At 49.1% G+C, this 17,437-nt stretch overlaps 1 protein-coding gene across 1 annotated transcript in view; it reads left to right on the top strand.

Moving 5' to 3' along the window:
- Positions 1–16,355: 16,355 nt before the first annotated feature.
- The window catches only part of TMEM184B (transmembrane protein 184B), a 50,691-nt gene continuing 49,609 nt past the window's right edge, over positions 16,356–17,437 (top strand). Inside the window, exon 1 of the mRNA XM_052640133.1 lies at positions 16,356–16,469. The gene's annotated coding sequence lies outside the window, so the exon portion shown is untranslated. The remainder of the gene's footprint in view (positions 16,470–17,437) is intronic.

Here is a 17,437-nt window from a genome sequence, read left to right as displayed (position 1 = left end):
GAATACCAAGGAAATGGGTTGCCATTTCCTTCTCCAGGGGATTTTCTCAACACAGGGATCGAACCTGGGTCTCCTGCATTGCAGGCAGATTCCTTACCATCTGAGACACCAGGGAAGGCTTAATTCCTCAGTGTCCAATTCAGTCGCTCAGTTTTGTTGGACTCTGCGACCCCAAGGACTGAGGCACACCAGGCTACCTTATCCATCACCAACTCCCAGAGCTTGCTCAAACTCATGTCATCATTGAGTTGGTGATGCCATCCAACCATCTCATCCTCTGTCGTCTCCTCCTACTGCCTTCAATCTTTCCCAGCATCAAGGTCTTTTCTAATGAGTCAGTTCTTTGCATCAGGTGGCCAAAGTGTTAGAGCTTCAGCTTCAACATCAGTCCTTTCAATGAACATTGAGGACTAATTTCCTTTAGGATTGACTGGTTTGATTTCCTTTCAGTCCAAGGAACTCTCAAGAGTCTTCTCCAACACCAGAGTCCAAAAGCATCAATTCTTCAGTGCTCAGCTTTCTTTATAGTCCAACTCACATCCATGGGCTTCCCTTGTGGCTCAACTGGTAAGGAATCTGCCTGCAATGTGGGAGACCTGGGTTCCATCCCTGGGTTGGGATCCTCTGGAGAAGAGAAAGGCTACCCACTCCAGTATTCTGGCCTGGAGGATTCCATGGACTATATACTCCATGGGGTCACAAACAGCCTGATGTGACTGAGACACTTTCACTTTCTCACATCCATACATGACTACTGGAAAAACCCTAGCTTTGACCATACAAACCCACTAGGAAACGCCAGAGGGTCCTGCTTTGCAGGCAGTGAACCACATGGAGACCTGCCTTGGAGCAGGGTCATTCTCAGCCCCTCCCATATGACTTCAAACAGTAGGTGTGAAGTTAGCAACTGTGGCCCCTGAGGGGAAATACAAGGAGCTAATCTTTTTTTTAAAAAAGAGCTTTTAATTTATATATATTTTTTGCAGTGAAAGTTTCAGTTCCTGCTAATACTAATGTGCTTATTTGCTGTACCCAACAATATATGTAAGTTTCGGTTTCCCTGGTGGCTCAGGTGGTAAGGAATCTGCCAGCAATGTGGGAGACACGGGTTTGATCCCTGGGTTGGGAAGATCCCCTGGAGAAGGAGATGGCAACCCTCTCCTTGCATTTGTGTTACCAGTATTCTTGCCTGGCAAATCCCGTGGACAGAGGAGCCTGGTGGGCTACAGTCTATGGGGTCGCGAAGAGTCAGACACAACTGAGCGAGTGACACACGCACACACTAAAAGTATATGGTGTGTTAGTTGTTACTTCTGATTCTGTGACCCTGTGGACTGTAGCCCACCCGGCTCCTCTGTCCATGGGATACTCCAGGCAAGAATACTGGAATGCCTTGCCATTTCTTTCTCCAGGGGCTCTTCCCCACCCAGAGATCGAACCTGAGTCTCCTGCATTAGCAGGCAGATTCTTTCCCTTTGAGCCACTCGTTCAGTTGCTCAGTCATGTCCAACTCTTTGCAACCCCATGGACTGCAGCACACCAGGCCTCCCTGTCCATCACCAACTCCCAGAGCTTACTCAAACTCACCTCCATCGCATCAGTGATGTCATCCAACCATCTCATCCTCTGCCGTCCCCTTCTCCCACCTTCAAGCTTTCCCAGCATCAGGGTCTTTTCCAGTGAGTCAATTCTTCACATCAGTTGGCCAAAGTATTGGAGTTTCAGCTTCAGCATCAGTCCTTCCACTGAATATTCAGGACTGATTTTGGAAGCCCAATACCTATGGGGTAAAGAGTTTTTTACAGACTCTTTTTCTCCCTTAGATTATATTCTGAGGAAATGTGGTCAGAGCACAGTGCCTGGATGTAACTTGAAGTCATTCTTTTCTCTGTGTTCTGTGTGGTAATTAATTTTAATAATGAGTTAGTGTCCCCCCTCTCTTTTGGTTTAATTTTTTTTTTTTTGAGCTATTACATATATGAACATCAAGCTGTATAAGTCAAGTTACGGGACTTCCCCGTAGTCCAGTGGTTAAAACTCCGCCTTCCAATGCAGGGGGTGTAGGTTCAATCTCTGGTCTGGGAGCTAAGGTCCCACATGCCATAGGGTGCAGCCGAAAATCAAAAATAAATAAAAGTCAAATTATAGAGAGTCATTACCATCCCTGCCCCCTCCACTGTGTTCCTACCCACGATCATCACTGGTGTCTGGTTTCTCTTTCCTGTGTTTCTTATTCAGGGAGCTAATGTATATGAGAGGGGGTGGTGGCTGACAGCCTCTGAGGAAGTGATATTTAAGCTGAGGCCAGGGAGTGACCAGGATGCGTCAAGCAGGCAAACAGTTTATTTTTATAAAGTACGCCAAACAATTGCTCGGAAATTTTGCCCAGATTGGAGGGGGCAACATGCCACTTGGTGAATCATTTTTGTTCATGCAACAAACACGGGCTTGTGGGTGCCGGTGCTGGGCTGAGGGGGAGTGGAGTGCAGGGGTGAGGGGTGGAGAGCACAGAGTGGAACCCAGAGGGCTGGCTTGGTCCCTCTGTGACCTGGGCCATTGTCTGGGTCTCAGTTTCCTCTCCTGTAAAGTGGAGGTGCTATTACCTGCTTCAGAGGTTGTAAGATTAAATAAAACCACAGATGCTCGTAAGGGCTGAGGAGGCTCCTGGTGCCAGGCCCTGTTCCCACCCTGTCTGCTCACAAGCATCCTAGGAGGCTGGTGTACTCTGATGCTCGCTGAATGCATGAGGACACAGAGACACAGTGCCCCATGCTCCTAACCTTCACTCTAGCCCGGTGCTGCGTAAGTGCTCAGTAACGGTTACTGCACACTGCAAACACGAGGTGTGACTTTGGCTTCCAAGGGCCCAAGTCAGAGGAAAGACTCAAGTTAACCAATGGCTTATCCCAATCCAAAATCCAGTGTGAGATAATGCAGTGTGAACTAGGGACAAAGGAGGGAGGGGGTGTGTCAGGAAGGTGTTCAAAGATCTGAGCCTTGAAATGTGAGTAATTTACTGGGTGGTGGTGGCCTGGGGGGTGGGGAGGAGGGATGAGGTGGGGACAGTCATTCCCACCAGAGGAAACAGCATGTACAAAGGCCCAGAGGTATGAACGAGGTCGATATATACTCAGAGATCCAAGCACAAAGGGGGAGGGAGGAGATACACAGCCGCCAAGGATGCTCGAGGAGGCAGAGGCCAGAACCCACTGGCCTGACTTCCATCCACCAGCGTCTGCACTGTGGGGAACCAACGATTAGAGAAAAGCCACGACGGCTGTGAACTTGAGGGATATGAATTTGGCAACAGTGGGCAGGGAGATTGGAGGATGGAGAAAGGAGGCAGGGAGAGGAGTTAGGGAGCTATGGTTACAATCCAGGCAGCAGACATCCAGAAGGCAAGGATGACTGAACCCTTTTCAGAACCGGTCTATTCTTAGTCGACTGAAAGAGAGGGAGGAGTCGGAGGCTCTGAGGTGATCTACGTGGGAGCCTGGGAGCATCGCAGGACCACTGACAGAAAGCAAGAACGCAGACAGGGCAGACCTTCGGGGCTTGGAAAACTTCGCAGCTTGGAAACCAAGGAGGCGGGGCCAGGGAGAGAGGAGCCGGCTGGGGCGGGGCTTCAGGGAAGAGGGTGGGCTCAGCGAGCTGAAAGCGAACAGAGCAGAGGAGAGGGGGCCGGCGCAAGCTCCCCACTGACCGTTTCCCCCTAGATCTTCTTTTTCTTTTCTAAAAATTGAAATATAACATATGCACAGAAAAACGCACACATCTTAAGTGTACAGGGATCCATAGCTTTTTACCTGTTTCTATGTACCTGTGTAATCACTACCTGAAACAGATGTGGGCAATGTCGACCCGCCAACAAGTTCCCTCATGCCCCTTCCCACCCCTGCAACTGTGCCCCTCATGCACACACAGGTAACCGCTCCAACAAAAGTCAACAGGTGACCGTTTATCTGAGGGGATGTGGGGAAGAGTGGAGGGGAGGCGACTGGGGTTGAGGTGTGGAAGGAGATGGTTTTGAGGATCCAGGAGGCCTGCTCTTGTTTGGAGGCCAAAGATCGCTGGAGGAAGGGGACTGAAGACCGGATGGCAGAAGGTCTGGAGGAGGAAGGAGGGGAGGAGACCGAGGAGACCCCCGCAGAAAATGATCTAGTACAGAAGGAAGGATTTGGCTTCCTCTGAACTTGGTTCAGTCACTCCCTGCCGTAAAACACAAGCCGCTGGCGCCATGGGGCTGCCCCGTGGCAGCCTCTCTCCTTCTCCCCTTTCCCACCTACCTTCTGATGCCCCCCACACCCCCTGACACCCACCTCTGCCGAAAGCCAGGGCCTCCCGTGGGGGAGTGGATCGGGCAGACCCCTGCCATCAGCTCCAGTAGGAGTCACTCCAGCCTGACTTTAGCCAAGGAGATAGCCTTCCCCTCCTGTATTCTCTCTCATTCCCTTGCCTCCCCCTCCCCCATCCCTGCTCTATTTTGGAAACGGAGATGGGAATAGTTACAGCTAAGAAGGCTGAGGCCTCCACGTCACATCCTTGTTCCCAAAGCCTGCAACACAGGCACCCACAGGAACCTGTCTAATCATTCAGAAGAGTAAACACATTCCAAGCTCCAGCCTCCAGCTGCCCAATCACTAGACATCTCCTCTCTCGCTCAAGCCACACTTGTCTGCGGCCAGCTTTCCGGGCTGTGCATGGCTGGGTGATGGAGAAGGGGTCTGATGAGCCGGGGATGTGTTGCCATGGTGACTGAGAGCCACCTTCCCCTCCTCCTCTTCCTCTGGCCTGCTCCCTTCATTCTTCCCTCCACCCTAGCCCTGAGACACCAACAGCATCTTCCTGTCTGTACTCCCAACTGTTCCATGTGAGGCTGTGTCCCGTTGCCTATTGAGGTGCAGGAAGCTGCAGAACTGGAACCTGGCTTCACAGAGGCTGCACTGCCCATGCAGGGGATGCTGATAGGATGGAAGAGCCGTCCAGCCAGCAGCTGCAGTGGATGAAACAGAGAGCCCAGCCCTGGGGTGCTGCCCCTTTCAGAAGGCCCCACTGGGGACCCCCACAACATATCTCTGCAGATGGTGACTTGGGCTCCTGCAGGCCCCTGAGAGAATGGCATCTCCTGTAATTATGCCTCCCAAGGCCTTTCATCCCTGCATCTTCAAAGCACCTATGATTAAGGTGCCGCCCCTCTGAAGTCATCCCATTCAGGTTTACTGAGTCACAGCAGATCTGAGACTGGGCCACCAGGCCTACTCTGGACGCTTCCCTCTTATTAAAGTCTTTCCTGGGAAACCCTGAACCCAGCCTCCCCAGCTCCTGCACGTCCCTGACCTGTGGCAGAACCTCCCTTTCCCGATCGCAGTGCTCGGGATAGTTGGCAGCAACCTGGGATTTTGTAGAGAACCCTAAACAAGTTCCTAGTGATTCCAAGGAAACTGGCAGTAAATCCTTCTGTTTGTTTTCATTTGCTTGTTGGTTTTGGCTAGGTAAGCTTGAAGTGGGACTCATCTAACCTTTGTTGGAGGCCCAGATGTGTAAGTCTGTGTGTGCGCGTGTGACAGACAGGCAGAAAGAGGAAGCTCTTCTCTGTGTCTCCAACTCAGGCTCTTTTCACAGCAACCCATAAATCCATCACCAGCTACATCTCTGATTCACACACACACACGCACACGTGCATGCACACACACACACACAACTTGGATGGCAGGAATGGCCTTGTTCTGCTTGCTGATGGTCACTATCCCAACAGGAAAGTCTTGGTGAACTCAGAAGCATTTTGTCTTGCCGGTTGATTTTTCCTAGTTCCCTGTGGGACTGGTGTGGGTCCCGGGTTCATTTAATAAACCTGGGACCACTAGGTCTCCCTGTGTGCTGGGCAGCTCAGGTGTGACTTTGGCCAGGTAATGATGCGTCTCTATGCCTCAGTTTCCTCATCGGCCAAATGGCAGTCACCACCACTGCTTATTGAGATAATGAAGAGCTTAGTACATTGCCTGCCACATAGCAACTGCGTAGTGCGTAGCAGTGGTGATGAATATGATGGCCTGGTGTGTCGGGTTTTGAGCAAAGATGACTAACACCCAGTCCTTGTTTGCCCTCTGTTCATGGGAGGGGCCATTCTTCTGCATTCCAGAAAATTACTATGCATTTTATTTATTTTTATTCATTTTATTTTTTTTTAGCTACACTGCACAGCTTGACGGATCTTAGTTCCCCAGCCAGGGATTGAACCCACACCCTCTGCAGTGAAAGCCCCAGAGTCCCTAACCACTGGACTGCCAGGGCATTCCCTATTTTTTTATGTACTTTTTAGAAAGCATTTATTTTTGGCTGTGCTGGGTCTTTGTGGTGTGTGTGGCATCTCTGTAGTTGTGGTGAGTGGGGGTTACTCTTCACTTGCAGTTGGGGGGCTTCTCACTGTGATGGCTTGTCTTGTTGGGGAGCTCGGGTTCTAGAGCCTGTTGGCTTCAGTAGCTGCCACGTGCAGGCTCTCAGCTGGGCTGTAGAGCACAGCTTCAGTAACTACTATGCATTTTAAACCACACACAAATAGATGTACACACATATATTTGCATAAATGATATAGTTAGTACTGTTCTGTATGATATTTCCTTTTCTCTACTCAATGACATATCCAGGGGAACTGACGTTTTATTAGGGACCTGACGGAGGGGCAGAAATTAACTAGGGAAGGAAAAGGGTGTGAGAAGAAGTGTGGTCCAGGTGATGGGAACAATAAAAAGGCCCTGACGCCGGACACAAAGTGGTTGCTGTGGACAGAATCACTGATGCCAGAATTTGAAGTAGGGTCATCAAAATGGACCCAGTTGGGCCTGTTTATGTTTTCAGTTGCAAACAGGAATTTCAGGAAAGGACTTCTTGCTAGTTATATTTACAGATATTAAAAATAGCACTTCCAGGCTTCCTTTGTGGCTCAGCTGGTAAAGAATCTGCCTGCAATGCAGGAGACCTGGGTTCGAATCCTGGGTTGGGAAGATCCCCTGGAGAAGGGAAAGGCTATCCACTCCAGTATTCTGACCTAGAGAATTCCATGGACTATATAGTCCATGGGGTCGCAAAGAGTCAAATGTGACTTAAAAAAACAAAACAAAACAAAAAAACACAGCACTTTCTTGAGGACTTCTCTGGCAGTCCAGAGGTTAAGACTCCTCATGGCCAATGCGGGGGCTAGGGTTCAATCCCTGGTCAGGGAACTAAGACCTCACTTGTTGGCTTAAGTGAAAAGTGAAAGTCGCTCAGTTGTGTCCGACCCTTTCCGACTCCATGGACTATATATAGTCCATGGAATTCTCCAGGCCAGAATACAGGAGTGGGGAGCCTTTTCCTTCTCCAGGGGATCTTCCCAACCCAGGGAATCTGCATTGCAGGCAGATTCTTTACCAGCTAGGCCACAAGCTTGGCATGCCCTAAAAATAGATAAGTAAATAAACACAATACTTTGTGAGTCCTTACAGCATGTCAGGCCCAGTGCTAACAGCCTTCCTTGTGTTATTTCATCTTCACATCAGCCCTGAAATGATGGTATGGTTGTTGTTGCTCAGTTGACAAATCATACCTGACTCTTTTGCAATCCCGTGGACTGCAACACACCAGGCTTCCCTGTCCTTCATCCTCTCCCAGAGTTTGCTCAAACTCGTGTCCATTGAGTTGATGATGCCATTCAACCATCTCATCCTCTGTTGCTCCCTTCTCCTCTTGCCCTCAATCTTCCTTAACATCAGAGTATTTTCCAGTGAGTCAGCTATTCGCCTCAGGTAGCCCAAGTGCTGGAGCTTCAGCTTCAGCATCAGTGCCTCCAATGAATATGCAGGGTTGATTTCCTTTAAGAATGACTGGCTTGATCTCCTTGCTTTTCAAGGGGCTCTCAAGAGTCTTCTCCAGCATCACAGTTCGAAAGCATCAATTCTTCGGCACTCAGCCTTCTTTATGATCCAACTCTCACATCTGTACATGACTACTGGAAGGACCATAGCCTTAACTATAGGGACTTTTGTCAGCAAAGTGATGTCTTTGCTTCTTAGCACACCGTCTAGGTTTGCCATAGCTTTCCTTCCAAGAAGCGATCGCCTTCTAATCTCATGGCTGCAGTCACCATCTGCAGTGACTTTAGAGCCTAAAAAGAGTAAATCTGTCCCTGCTTCCTCCTTTTCCCCATCTATTTGCCATGAAGTGATGGGACCGGATGCCATGATCTTAGTGTTTTTAATATTGAGTTTTAAGCCAACTTTTATACTCTCTTCCTTCACCCTTAACAAAAGGCTCTTTAGTTCCTCCTAGCTTTCTGCCATTAGAATGATATCATCTGCATATCTGAGGTTGTTGATATCTCACCTGGCAATCTTGATTCCAGCTTGGAACTCATCCAGCCCGGCATTTCATATGATGTGCTCTGCATAGAAGTTAAATAAACAGGGTGACAACAAACAGCCTTGTCGTACTCCTTTCTCAATTCTGAATCAGTCAGTTGTTCCACACAGGGTTTAAACTGTTGCTTAATCAATGAAAGAGTCCAAAATGCAGTACTTGGGTGCAACCTTAAAAATGACAGAATGATCTCAATTCGTTTCCAAGGCAAACTATTCAATACCACAGTAATCCAAGTCTATGCACCAACCACTTATGTCGAAGAAGATAAAGTTGATCATTTCCATGAAGACCTAGAAGACCTCCTAGAACTAACACCAAAAAATGATGTCCTGTTCATCATAGGGGTTTGGAATGCAAAAGTAGGAGTAACATGCAAGTTTGGCTTTGAAGTACAAAATGAAGCAGGGCAAAGGCTAACAGAATTCTGCCAAGAGAATGCATTGGTCATAGCAAATACGCTTTTTCAACAACACAAGAGATGACTTTACACTTGGACATCACCAAACAGCCATTGACCTAGGATTGGCCAATTGGAGCGCTGCAGTTCCTGGCTCCAGTGACTGGCTCAGAGATGGGAAAGTGATCCAAGATGGGCCAATCAGAGGCAATTATGGAACAGAATTTTTGGAATTCTTGGGAAAGGTATTATGGTTTTTCCAGTAGTCATGTATGGACGTGAGAGCTGGACCATAAAGAAGGCTGAGGGCTGAAGAGGATGCTGTGGTGCTGGAAGAAGACCCTTGAGAGTCCCTTGGACAGCAAGGAGAACAAACCAGTCAGTCCTAAAGGAAATCAACCCTGAATATTCATCGGAAGGATTGTTGCTGAAGCTGAAACTTCAATACTTTGGCCACCTGATGGGAAGAGCCGACTCATTAGAAAATACTCTGATGCTGGGAAAGATTGAGGGCAGGAGAAGAAGGGGACAACAGAGGATGAGATGGTTGGAAGGCATTACTGACTCAATGGACATGAGTTTGAGCAAGCTCTGGAAGATAGTAAAGGACAGGGAAGCCTGGCATGCTGCAGTCCATGGGGTCACAAAGAGTCAGAAATGACTGAGCGACTGAACAGCCACAAAAGGAAAGGTAGTCTGCTTGTTGTAGAGAGAAAAGACTACCTGGGAACAAGCCCCTCACACACACCCCCCCCCCCCAGAAGAATGAGGGAAATAGTGGGCTAATGAAGGTGTGTGAAGCCTCACACCCAGCTGTGCCTCACACTTGCTAATTAAGTGAGCACTTAAATCCTCTTTCTTTCTTTTTTTTCCTAAAGTTAGTTTGAATTGGCTTTTAATCCGCTGCAAACAAATGGATCCAATTCAGGTAATAAGTTAGTTGGGGCTTCAGCAGCCCCATGCCATAGACTGTAGCATTCTTGTCAGCCATGTGCAAAATTCTGTGTCAACACTTTTGTATGATGGGGAAACTGAGCCTCAGAGAGGCAAGGCCACCTGCCTAAGACCATACCGCTAGGAAGTAAGTGGAGCTGGCCCTGTGCTCTGCCTGCCACACCACACTGCCTCTCCAGGGCACTTGGCCAGAGCTCCCGCAGCATCCTTGGGGGCAAGCGGGAGATGCAGAGACTGCAGGTAAGTGTATCTGAAGTGCTCTGGGCTCTAGGCCACTCATCAGCTAGCACCACTGAGGCCCTGGCTCTTTCCTCTGTACTCTCCAGCAGATGCTAGGAGTGGATTTGGGATCAGAGGTAATCCAACCTGGTCCCCATTACCCATGAGAGGCCCTTAGTCTGGGGGTGGGGTGGGGCGGGGAGCCAGATGCATTCAGCTGAAATGATGCAAATAGAAGGGAGGGAACAACAAATCATTTCTTTAAACAACCTGTTGTCTTACTTTGAAAACAGTGCATGCTTTTTGCAAACACGTTTTGGAAAATGCAAACAAAAATTAAACAAGTAAAAGAGAGAGAAGGAAGAGGGGAGAGAAGATAATATTCATAATCCTGCTACTTAGGAGAACCCACTACTAACATTTTGTTATATTTCCTTCAAATCTTTCTTCTAAGGCTTATTATTTTTTTTTTTAACTACAGAGTTCAGATCAGGCTGCCATGCAAATTTATTACTTTTTATTACAAATTTACTACCTTTTCCGATGAGTAGTCTTCCTAATCACTGTCCGCTTGTTATTTGTAATGTGTAGAGGCTGTTCTGATATCTACACAATATATATCATTGTGTGTGTACCCGCGTGCTAAGTTGCTTCAGCTGTCTCTGACTCCTTGTGACCCCATGGAATGTAGCCTACCAGGTCCCTCTGCCCTTCTGCTCATGGGATTCTCCAGGCAAGAGTACTGGAGTGGGTTGCCATGTCCTTCTCCAGGGGATCTTCCCGACCCAGGGGTCAAACTCCAGTCTTCTACATCTCCTGCACTGGCAGGCGGGTTGTTGACCACTAGGGCTGTGGATCTACCATAGTTACCTAACTATTCTGTGATGTGTTTCAAACCATTTGTGATTTTTTTCTTGTTGGGGAGAAGCTAATTAAAACAGAATGGGGGAAGGGAGGGTGGGGGAGGTGGGGATCTAGAAAGAACCAAAAGATGACATCTGAATTGGCCTTTGAAGGAAGAGTAGCTGGTTGCTGGAGGTGGAAAAAAGACTCCTCCTATAGCCAGTGAGCAGGGATAAAGGTGTCTGGTAAGCTGGGGAACTGTTATTATTGTCCAGAACTAAGGGGGTCCCCTGGAGAAGTAAATGGCAACCTACCCAGTATTCTTGCCTGGAGAACTCCATGGACAGAGGAGCCTGGTGGACTACAGTCCAGGGGGTCACAAAGAGTCAGACATGGTGAGCGACTAACACACACCAAGGGGATCTGAACTAGGACAGAGGCCCTGGGCATGAAAGGGCGAGGGGACTGATGTGAGTGACATCTTTGAGCCAGGGTGAATGAAAATTTGCAAGGAGTGAGGAGGTGACAGAGCAGGGAAACATTTATCTTCTAAATTAGACAGCCTGGGGAGAGGATGAGGAAAGACAAGGAGAAAACAGTGAGGGCTGCCAGTGCCACCTGCTGCCAACCTGCCATGTCAGTCAGGCCAGGTGACTTTCTGTGTGTGAGCCCCTTTCTGAACAACCCAGACCTAAAAATACCCACCACCTGCCTCTGCTCCTGCCAGCCTGGGGCCTCTGTAAATTGAAACTCAAAGATTGCCCTTGGTGAACAGGGACTAAGAACTTGAATAAGGGTGTGGCTTGGTCTGATGCCAGATGTGTCTGTTTTCTAGGTGTCTGTGCTAAGCATAAGATACGGTGATAACTGAGACAAGGACTTTGCCCTGGAGGGCTTCATGTGCAGGGAGAGAGAATCGGGAAGTCATGAACAAGTGAAGATGATGCAACTGATGATAAATGTTGTTTGTGTGCTGGGAAAGCCCTCAGCAACTTCCTACCTGGGGGCTGGGAAGGAATTTGCCTAGAAGACTTTCTCTAGATGATCTCTGTTCCTGCTACAAATATTCTTAAAGCATGTTGTCTATACCAGCCCTAGTACTAAGTACTGGGATTATATCAGGAAACAACAAGGACAAAATCTTTGTTCTTCTAGAATTTATGTTTTATGGGTTGAAGACAAACAGTAAAACAGGCAAACTATGTTATGATAGAAATTAAGTGATGTGGGGAAAACTAGAGCATGAAAAGGGGGAATCAGGACTTGCAGGTAAGGAGTTTGCCAATTTTACTAGGGTGGTCAAGGCAGGCTTCCTGAGTGGGGAATGTGTCAGTAAACCCTAGAAGGAAGTGAAGGAGGTGGCATTCAGGTATCTGTGTGTGTGTTCAGTCACTAAGTCGTGTATGACTCTTTTGCAACCCCATGGACTATATAGCCTGCCAGGCTCCTCTGTCCATGGGATTCTCCAGGCAAGAACACTGGAGTGGGTTGCCGTTTCCTTCTCCAGGGCATCTTTCTGACCCAGGAATCGAACCTGGCACATCTTCTGCATTGCAGGCGGATTCTTTACTGTTGAGCCACTGGGGAACACCAATAGGTATCTGAGGGAACAGCAGTCCCAGCAGTGGGGAAGAGCCAGGGCAAAGGATTTGAGGCCAAGGGTTCATTTGTTCTAGAAACAGCAAGGGGTCAGCATAGAGAGAAAGAAACAGAGGAGATGAAGTCGGACATGACTGGGTGGGTGGAATGTTAGACAAAGCAAGGCAAAACTCAGCAGGGATCTGTAACGTCTTTGGGTTTTACTCAGAGTGAGTTGGGCAGCCAGGGGAAAGCTTTGAGCAAACAAGTGCTATGTTCTGAGTTAGATTTTAAAAGAATCCCTCTGGGGACTTCCCTGGTGGTCCAGGGGTTAGGACTTCGCCTTCTAATGGAGGGAGGTAGGCTTGATCCCTGGTTGGGGAGCTAGTCTCCAACATGCCTCATGGCCATACAACAGAAACAATATTGTAACAAATTCAATAAAGACTTTAAAAAGGTCCACATTAAAAAAAAAACAAAAAACACAACAACTAAACCTTAAAGAATAAATAAATGAATCCTTCTGGCTCCTGCACTGAAGTAAACTGGGGGCACCAGGAAAGCCTGGAAAAATGGAAACAGGTTAGGAAAATATCATAATCACCCTGGCCAGCTTCGGTTCAGTTCAGCTGCTCAGTCGTGTCTGACTCTTTGTGATCCCATGGACTGCAGCACGCCAGGCTTCCCTGTCCATTACCAACTCTCTGAGCTTGGTCAAACTCATGTCCATCAAGTGGGTGATGCCATCCAAGCATCTCATCCTCCGTCATTCCCTTTTCCTCCTGCCTTCAATCTTTCCCAGCATCAGGGTCTTTTCCAATCAGTCAGTTCTTCACATTAGGTGGCCAAAGTATTGGAGTTTCAGCTTTAGCATCAGTCCTTCCAATGAGCATTGAGGACTGATTTTCTTTAGGATGGACTGGTTGGATCTCCTAGCAGTCCAAGGGACTCTCAAGAGTCTCCTCAACACCACAGTTCAAAAGCATCAATTCTTCGGCACTCAGCTTTCTTTATGGTCCAACTCTCATATCCGTGTGCTTTCCTTGTGGCTCAACTGGTAAAGACTACTGGAAAAACCATAGCTTTGACTAGATGGACATTTGTTGGCAAAGTAATGTCTCTGCTTTTTAATATGCTGTCTAGGTTGGTCATAGCTTTTCTTCTAAGGAACAAGTGTCTTTTAATTTCATGGCTGCAGTCACCATCTGCAGTGATTTTGGAGCCCCCCAAAATAAAGTCTGTCACTGTTTCCATTGTTTCCCCACCTATTTTCCATGAAGTGATTGGACTGGATGTCACGATCTTAGTATTCTGAATGTTGAGTTTTAAGCCAACTTTGTTACCTCTTTCACTTCCATCAAGAGGCTCTTTGGCTCTTTAGTTCCTCTTCACTTTCTACCATAAGGGTGGTGTCATCTGTGTATCTGAGGTTATTGATATTTCTCCCAGCAAACTTGATTCCAGCTTGTGCTTCTTCCAGCTCAGCGTTTCTCATGATGTACTCTGCACAGAAGTTTAATAAGCAGGGTGACAATATGCAGCCTTGACGTACTCCTTTCCCGATTTGGGAACAAGTCCGTTGTTCCAAGTCCAGTTCTAACTGTTGCTTCTTAACCTGCGAACAGATTTCTCAGGAGGCAGGTCAGGTGGTCTGGTGTTCCCATCTCTTTAAGAATTTTCCACAGTTTGTTGTGATCCACACTGTCAAAGGCTTTGGCTCTGCATACAAATGGGTATATCTTTCCTTTTCTCCTTTGCCTTAAGCTTCTCTTCTTTTCTCAGCTATTTGTAAGGCCTCCTCAGACAACTGTTTTGCCTTTTTGCATTTCTTTTCTTAGGGATGGTCTTGATCACTGCATCCTGTACAACGTCACGAACCATAGTCATGTTCATAGTTCTTTAGGCACTCTATCAGATCTAATCCCTTAAATCTATTTGTCACTTCCATTGTATAATTGTAAGGGATTCGATTTAGGTCGTACCTGAATGGTCTAGTGGTTTTCCCTACTTTCTTCAATTTAAGTCTGAATTTGGCAATAAGGAGTTCATGATCTGAGCCACAGTCAGCTCCTGGTCTTATTTTTGCTTACTGTAGAGAGCTTCTCCATTCTTTGGCTGCAAAGAATATAATCAATCTGATTTCAGTGTCGACCATCTGGTAATGTCCATGTGTAGAGTCTTCTCTTGTGTTGTTGGAAGAGGGTGTTTGCTATGACCAGTGTGTTTTCTTGGCAAAACTCTGTTAGCCTTTGCCCTACTTCATTCTGTACTCCAAGGCCAAATTTGCCTTTTACTCCAGGTATCTCTTGACTTCCTACTTTTGCATTCCAGTCCCCTATAATGAAAAGGACATCTATTTTGGATGTTAGTTCTAGAAGGTCTTGTAGGTCTTCATAGAACCGTTCAACTGGTCAGCTTGGGCTGCTATAACAGATTATTGTAAACTGAGTGGCTTATCAACAAGAGACACTTACTCCTCATAGTTCTGGAGGCTAGAAGTTCAAGATCAGGCTGCCTGCCAGCATGATAGGTTCTGCTGAGGGCCCTTTTTTGGGTTATAGTCTGCTAACTTCTTTCTGTATTCTCAGGAGGCAGAAAGCAGGCTACAGAGTTCTCTGGGGTCTCTTTCTAAAATCCTATATAAGTTTGCTCCAAAAGTTGCTCTGCTCCACCCAGATGAGCTAATCACCTTCCATCCCCAACTCCTAACACCATCACATTTGGGGGTTAGGATTTCAGCATGTGAATCTGGGGGGATACAAACATTCATTCCCTAACAAGAATATTGCAATAATTATGGACAGAAAATAAGCAAAGTGGTTGGTAGCAGTGGAGACGAAGTGGAAGAGGTCAGAGTCTAGGTGGTGCCAGTGGTAAAGAACTCGCCTGCCAATGCAGGAGACGTAAGAGACGCAGGTTCAATACCTGAGTGGGGAAGATCCTCTGGAGGAGGACATGGCAACCCATTCCAGTATTCTTGCCTGGAGATTCTCACGTACAGAGGAACCTGGTGGGCTACAGTCCATGGGGTTGCAAATAGTCGACACGACTGAAGCGACTTAGCACGCAGCCAACATAATTTCCTGGTCTAGTGGGTAAGCATTTGAGAAGAAGGATCCAAGGATAACTCCAGGAGCTCTGGGCTGGTGTTGGAAGTGGGGAGCTGCTAACTGCTGTTGTGGGTAGGCTATGAGAGTGCAGGTCTCTGCAGTTTGAGAGGAGATGGTTCTGTTGTGGGTCTGTTGACTTTGAGCTCCTATTGGACCTCAAGGATGAGGTGTTGAGTACACAGTTCAGGAGAGGAGTCTGGGCTGAGGACAGAAATAAATGTGGGGATCTTGAACACACCAAAGCCAAACTTGATTGGATTTTCTGTTTTTCAGTTAAACTGCTGTTTGGTGTGGACCTGGCACTTAGAAATGAGGTGAGCAGTTTGAATGATATCTGAAGAATTTGCTAGTTACGCTACCTAGAGCGAGGTGGGGCAAGACGGAAGCGCTGCTAAGTGGAGTGGGAAGAAAAACCTCTTTCTTTTGCAATTTCATTTCGATTATTGCACACAGCACTTCAGCAGACATTCATTCCACAAACGCCTGCATCCTTCACTCAATTAAAAAGCAGTTACTGTTTCATTTTCAAACAGGCCCAAATTGAGGGAATTAAGGTTAAAAGAAGTGAAGTTCCATACAGCCTGAGAGTGCCAGGACAGAGCTTGGAGCCCACGACTCTGTCCCTGCACCCCCAGAAGCTCAGTGGTGGGCGGGGTTGGGGGGCGTCGGATGGAGGCGGGGGAGGCGACTCGACTGGTTTGCCGGCAGCTGGAGAGCCGAGATCGCTCCCACCACCAGGGGTGTGGGGCCGCGGTCCCTTTAAGGCCGGGCGAGTGATCTCAGCCTCGCGTTCGCCGCCCCGCCCTCCCCGGCGGCGCGCTCAGTGCGCAGGCGCGCCGCGGCGGCACTCGGCTGGGCCCGGGACGCGCCGGCCAGCGGCGAGACTTCGGGGCCGCGGTGCTGTCCGCCTGCCTCGCTCTCCCAGTCCGGCTGCCGCGCGTCGCCCGCACACGCCGCCGCCATGGGCTCCTGAGGTACTCTGCCCACCAGCGCTGCGCTGGAGGCCCCGAGGCAGGGGGAGGTAGCCGAGGGCTCCCGGGAGCGGAGGGGCTGCTCCGGTCTGGAGGGGCCCGCTCGGGGGGTCGTCCCCGCGGGTCGCTTTGGCCGCAAGTCCTCAGGCGGGAAAGGGGACGGAGGCGGCTGTCTTGGCAGCGGAGGGAGGGGGCGTCTGCGGCCCCGCCGGCCTAGCCCTGCGCCTTCTCCCCGCCCTGCGAGGTCGCGGGGCCGCCCGTGGGTGTGCCCTGGCCCCCTCCTCGCCAACGTGGCGGGGCCCGCGCCTGGAGTGTAATTGGACCTGCCCGTGGGGCTGGCTGGGGGAAGAGGGGAGGCGGGCTGGACAGGCCCTTTACAAGTGGGATTGTGTGCGCCTGGTGGGTGTGCTGGCGCCTGGCACGACCGAGTGAGTGGGGGAGCTCCTGTGTCGGGGTTGGGGGGGTTCGCGGCGGGGGCGAGCTGTGATCTGGGATGGTGGCTGGCCTGGCAAGGCCTCCCGGGGATGTGTGCATGAAGGTGTACACGGCTTGCATACAGGTCTGCAGTCTGGAGGGGCACCAGCAGGGACCTGGGGCTCCAAGGATGTTTTCGTGGGAAAGGACCCCCGAGACTGGTTTAGGGCGTGTGCATCCCTGCCCTAGGTTTCCTCCCTGGACTACCCTGCTGGGGTCTAGTGCTGATGGACTCCAGGCCAAGGCTGGAGGATAGGGTTGAGAGGTGGGCCTGAGTATCAGTTCCCAACTCATATATGTCCCCTGGAGTTGTGTAAGGCCAGGCATTACACACACACACACCCAGGGCACTTTGGGACTAAGCAGGTGTTTGCACGTCTGATACCTACGAGTGAGGCAAAGACCATGTATTATTTATCTGACTGCCTGGTGCTTTATGTAAGGAAAGAAGCAGCAATCAGTGCCCTGGAGGCCCTTGTGCCGTGGAGGCAAACAAG

The sequence above is a fragment of the Budorcas taxicolor genome, chromosome 5, assembly GCF_023091745.1.
Source record: "Budorcas taxicolor isolate Tak-1 chromosome 5, Takin1.1, whole genome shotgun sequence".
In the NCBI taxonomy this organism is placed as follows: Eukaryota; Metazoa; Chordata; class Mammalia; order Artiodactyla; family Bovidae; genus Budorcas; species Budorcas taxicolor.
The sequence above is the reverse complement of the archived record's forward strand: the minus strand, read 5'-3'. Positions and strand labels throughout refer to the sequence as shown.